General features: G+C 39.1%; 1 long non-coding RNA gene across 1 annotated transcript in view; it reads right to left on the bottom strand.

Annotated features, from left to right (window-relative positions):
- Nucleotides 1-2292: 2292 nt before the first annotated feature.
- Nucleotides 2293-6000, bottom strand: part of LOC138924798 (uncharacterized) — a 29784-nt gene continuing 26076 nt past the window's right edge. The window contains exons 4-5 of the long non-coding RNA XR_011440060.1: nucleotides 5597-5742; nucleotides 2293-2709 (exon numbers count right to left, since the gene is read on the bottom strand). This is a non-coding gene — a long non-coding RNA (uncharacterized lncRNA). The remainder of the gene's footprint in view (nucleotides 2710-5596; nucleotides 5743-6000) is intronic.

The raw sequence follows: 6000 nt of genomic DNA, 5'->3' as shown, positions 1-6000 counted from the left end.
GGCTACGATTTCCCCTGAGACTTGGGGTTTTCTTCTAAGCTCATTGGCTGGTGGCAGAATTCAGTTCCTTATGGCTGTAGGACTGAAGCCCTAAATTCCCAGAGGCCACCTGCTATTTCCTGCCACATGGCCCTCCCCACAACATGGCAGTTTACTCTTCCAAATCCAGGAGAGCATCTCTGCTGCTATAAATCTTTCTCAGGGAAGCCATGAGCTCTCTTATAAAGAGCTCACCTGATTAGATCAGGCCCACCCAGGATAATGCACCCTGCCAAACCATTTTCACCATTTTTAAGTGCACAGTTCAGTGGCATTAAGCACATTTACATAGTTGTGCAATCATCATTACCACTATTGATCTCCAGAAGTTTTTCATCATCCTATACTGAACAGTATACCTGTTAAATAATAACTCCCCATTTCTTCCTCCTCCTAGCCCCTAATAACCACTGTTCTACTTTGTATTTCTATGAATTTGCCTATTCTAGGTACCTCATATAAGTGGAATCATATAGCATTTGTGCTTTTGTGTCTGATTTATTTCATTTAGTATAACGTCTTCAAGGTTCATCCATGCTGTAGTATGTATTCAAATTTTATTCCTTTTTAAAATTGAGTAATATTCCATTGTATGTATATACCATATGTTGTCTCTCCATTCATCCATCAATGGACATTTGGGTTGTTTCCACATTTAGGCTTTTGTGACTAATGCTGCTATGAACATTGGTATACAAACGTCTGTTCGAATCTCTGCTTTCAATTTTTTTGGGTATATACTCAGGAGTGGAATTGCTGGATGGAATGCTAATTCAATGTTTAATTTTGAGGAACTACCTGTTTTCCATTGCAGTCATACCATTTTACATCCCTACCAACAGTGTGCATCCATACCAACACTTGCTTTTTTCTGGTTTTTGTATAACAGCCTTCCTACTAGGTGTGAAGACGTATCTCCTTGTGGTTCTGATTTGCATTTCCCTAATGATTAATGATGTTGAGGATCTTTTCATCTCCTTATTGGCCATTTGTATCTTATTTAGAAAAACTATCTATTCAAGTTTTTACCCATTTTTTAATTGGATTGTTTGGTTTTTATGCCTTTGATTAACTCAGAGTCAGCAGATTAGGGACCTTAATTACATCTGTGCAATCCTTTCACCTTTGTCACATAATGTAACCTAATCATGGGAATGAAATCCTACCATATTCCTAAGTCCCATACACGTGAAAGGGGAAGAGATTATACAGGACATTATTCCAGGAGTCTGGAATTGTGAGGCCATCTTAGAATTATGCCTCACACAATTGGACATGGAGGCAACTGAAAAATAAGGAATTCTCCTTGGATTCTGTGAAGCTTCATTCTAATCCAATTTCCTCAATTATGAACAACTGTACAGTCTACTGGTAGGAGAGTTTGGAATGAATCAGTATTTTTCAAGCTCAGTAAAGTGACTTAACCTTACATAGGATATAACTTTGAAACATTCTTGTCTACAACATGTAAGAATAGAATTAGACTTTACAAAGAAGGTCAGGCATTGTCTAAGAAAAACAAACTTCTTTCTCTTCTCTACCTTGAAAAGGTAAAGGTTGGGTCCAGTCCTGTGGCCGAGTGGTTAAGTTCACATGATCCACTATGGCGGCCCAGGGTTCGCCAGTTCAGATCCTGGGCGCTGACCTGTGCACTGCTCATCAAGCCGTGCTGAGGCAGTGTCCCACGTAGCACAACCAGAAGGACCTACAACTGGAATATACAACCATGTACTGAGGCTTTGGGGAGAAGGGGGGAAAAAAAGAGGAAGATTGACAACAGATGCTAGCTCAGAGCCAATCTTCCTCAAAAAACCCCAAAAAACTGAAGGTTAATTTCTCTCTGCAAGTCACTGGATCAGGGCTCCCTGGTCTCTGCCTTTTCCTTAACTGTGTAGAGACTGTAAGAGAACCTTCCCTCTGTGGTCAGAGTCTCAGAGCCTGTTTTTAGAGAGAGTCTGGTCATTAAGGCAAGACTTTAGAGAACCCAGAGGAAAGGAACAATAATTTAAAATCTGGGAAGGATCCCACATCAAAAGTTGTTCCTTCCCTCCTCCCTTTTTTTTAGTGGAGAAGAAATGGTCAAGAAGATCTTTAATATTCTTCAAGTGCTTGTATGACCACAACTTTTATTCCAACTTAGCTCAGGAAAATAGGAACATACCTCATCTCACTGAATTCTCACATAATCTGATGTTGGTAGATATTGTAAATCAACTCACAAAATTAAGCACAATTCAATAAGAACATAAAGTATTTAATTTATAGGATTTTATTTTAAGGAAACTATGAGAAATGTAGGAAAAATATATGGATGGTGATGTTTATTAGTGTTATTTATCTTAACTGTGTTACCTTAAATGTACTATAGTAAATAAATTGTGGTACGTCCATTAAAACATATTATGTAGTTATTAAAATGATGCTTTTAAAAAGTATTAATGTGGGGCCAGCCTGGGGGCACGGCAGTTAACTTCGCACGTTCTGCTTCAGCGGTCTGGGGTTCACTGGTTTGGATCCCAGGTGCAGACTTGTGCACCACTTGGCAAACCATGCTGTGGCAGGCGTCTCACATAAAATAGAGAAAGATGGGCATGGATGTTAGCTCAGGGCCAGTCTTCCCCAGCAAAAGGAGGAGGATTGGCAGCAGATGTTAGCTCAGGGCTAATCTTCCTGAAAAAGGGAAAAAAAAAGAAATCAGGGTGAAGAAAAAGTAAAAATAGAACAGCTCATGGAAGACAATGAGAAGATTATGCTCTTGGGTGAGACGCAATTACAGAAGCGGCCACAATTTTTGCTGTCAGGTTTCTAGCAGCTGAAGAGAGAAACCTGACCAGATTCGCCACATTGGATACAAGATACCAGTTGTTTAGTAGAAGTCACGTCTTGAAATTTCTCAGGTGGGGCTCCAGGGTGGTGACCTTGAGCGCAGCAGCAGGCTCTACTGTCAAGGCAACGAGGAATTTTCTAGGCTGTTACTGTTCACACCCCTCATTTAGGCTGAAGCTCTGGCGCCGATGCCCTTTAAGGTAAGTGATTTCAAAGGCTCCTAGACAATTCTATTCAGTACAGAGTTCTAGCTGCTTGTTTGACTTTATCTAGAGAAAACTTCTAGAAGAGAAATGGAGGGGCTTTACATTCTTCTGACAATTCTTAGTGAATATTATTTCTTACTTTTTACAAAAACTGAGCAGCAGAGAATGAGATTATGTTCTCTAGAAAGAGACTTCCATTCCATTCCTCCATCCATTTTCTCCTGATTTGTAAGACCCCTCCGAACTTTTGTTGTTTCCCTCGCCCACCCAGATTCTAAGATCCAGCCACTTGTTAATATCCTCAAGGGTCTTCCTGTGGTCCTTTCTGCAGATTCATGGCCTTCAAACTCAGCTAAATCCTGCCCATCCTTTTACACACCCCAGTCAGGTCTCACTTCCATTTTCCACAACAAAAAGAAAAAGTAATAAATCCTTCAACTCAACAATATTTTGCACTAGAATTTTTGTGCATATCCTTGCTGATTTGTTATGTAAACATACATGTATACATATATACATAATATACATTTACAGAATGGAATCATACTATGTCAACTCTTTTGGTACTTGGAGATCTTACTTAACAGTGGAGATCTTTCCATATTGATAAATATAAATCAGATTATCACTAGTAATGGCTGTATGATAGTCTATTATTTGGATGACGTACAATATATTTAATCCAAATCTTGCTTTTTATTTCCAAGTTTTTCTATTAAAAAAATACTACAGACAGATCCTGTGCTTTGCGCACTTATTTAATTAACATTTAGGATAAATTCCTAGAATAGAATTACTGGATCAAAGAAATGTACGTTATAAGGATTTTGATACATATTGCCAAATTTTCCTCCAGAAAGTTTATACCGAAACAGTCCTCCTGGTGGTCTGAATAATGACCCTCCCCTCAGAAACGTCCACGTCTCAATCGTCAGAACTTGTGAATATGTTACCTTATTGGTAAAAAGGGATTTTGCAGATGTGATGAAATTAAGGATTTTGAGGTGGGGAGATGATTCTATATTATCTGGGGGGGCCGATGTGATCACAAGTGTCCTTCTAAGGGGAAGGCAGAAGGGTCAGAGCAAGAGAAGGGATGATGGAAGTAGAGGTTGGAGCGGTGAGGGGCCGTGAGCCAAGAATCAGGGCAGCCTCTAGAAGCTGGAAAAGGCAAGGAAACAGCCTCTCCTTAGAGCCAACAGAAGGTACATCATCCTGCCAACCCATTTAGACTTCTTGTCTTGAGAACCGTAAGAGAGTAAGTGTTGCTCTAAGCCACGAGTTTGGGGTAAATCGTTACAGCAGCAATAGGAAACGAATACAGTCCCCAAAAGAGTGCATAACGGTTCTTATTTGTCCGCATCCACATCAACACAGCACTACTCTTTTTCACCTATTTTTAACTCTGATGAGGAAAAAGTGGTAGCTCATAGTTTTAATTTTCATTTTAAAGAATATTACTCAATTTAACATTTTTTATATGTTTATTTGCCATTTGAATTTCTTCTTTGGTCAGTTGCCTAGCCGTTTCCTTTATCTGTTTCTATTTAAATGTGCATTTTTTCTTGTATTAATGTATAATTATTTCATTAATTGTGTTCATTATTCATTAAGAATGTCAACTCTTTTGCCATGTATGCTGCAAATACTTTTTCCAGAGTATCATTTGTCTCTCGTTGATTGTGTTTCCTGATGTTTAAAGCTTTCCATTTTTATGTGTCATGTTTGGGAAGATCTTCCCTAAACTTCACAAAGTTATTTATTGGTGTATTATTTTAGTATTTTCATGTTTTGTTTTAAAGATAGACCAATAGATTTTAAAATGCATAATATGTTCTTTAATATAGTTTCATATTCCATATTACAACGAATCCTTAAAAAAAAGTCACTTGCCAGGTTATCATATCACATCAAAGAAGAATACTCACAATTATCTGAAAGGCTATTAAAATACTCCTCCCTTTCCAGCTGGTAGCTGTGTGATCATGGTTTATTTTTACATTTAAACCTTTAGTGGAAACCTACTGGAATTTGTTCCCAGCCTCTCTCCTTTCACAACTGTTTCCCTCTCCAGCCCAGTTTGTGGGCCTCTGGTTGCTTCTTCCTATTTATGATCTTGCTCCCTGGTTATAGTTGATTAGATTGGAAGTACAATTAGATTGACTCTGCTGGGAATTTGTAACACATTGGAACATGTTTACTTTGCCATGAGTAGCTATAACCTATATTCTGGAGAAATATGGAGTGGCCAGATTCCACGCCAGTTCTAGAGAGAATGAAGCACATGTACAAAGACACATAGAGACAAGGGACAGAAGAGCACAGGTCCAGTTCCTGGCGTTAGCCCTTCCCCAAAGGCAGGTGCATTTCTCCTGTAAGTTTCTGTAAGACAGTCCTGGAGTCCTGTAATAAGTTATCTTTTTCATAAGTTATTGCAAGTCATTTCTGATATAATCAGATATATACGATACAAAATTCTAATTTAGGGTGATATAAAGCCCACAACTACTGTTTTAAGTACTTACCAGTATTTTCAAACTCCCAACTCTTTCACACTCCTTTCTTCCTGTCTCCTCCAGATGTCACTCCACTCCTTACTTCTGTTGGGGTGCCGCTGCTTATCTGCTGGCTCCGTCTTGTTTACGTTTACCACAACTTCAATCATTTCTATCTGGGAGGGAAAATCTATTTTAATCCCAATTCCCTTCTAACTCAAATCTTCTCCCTGCTCCTTAAAACAGAAGTCTACATTAATTGTCTTCACTTCCTGGTCAACAGTCATCCTAAACCCAACGTAGTTGGGCTCGCTCCCCAAACATTGCCCTAAGATTGCCCTGGTCAAGGACCCATTATAGCACCTGCCCCTTGGACTCCCAGAGGAACCGTCCACTTGACAGTCTCTGTGAATAACTCACAGGCTGATACACAA

The sequence above is a fragment of the Equus caballus genome, chromosome 6 (genome assembly GCF_041296265.1).
Source record: "Equus caballus isolate H_3958 breed thoroughbred chromosome 6, TB-T2T, whole genome shotgun sequence".
Lineage (NCBI taxonomy): Eukaryota > Metazoa > Chordata > Mammalia > Perissodactyla > Equidae > Equus > Equus caballus.
The sequence above is the reverse complement of the archived record's forward strand: the minus strand, read 5'-3'. Positions and strand labels throughout refer to the sequence as shown.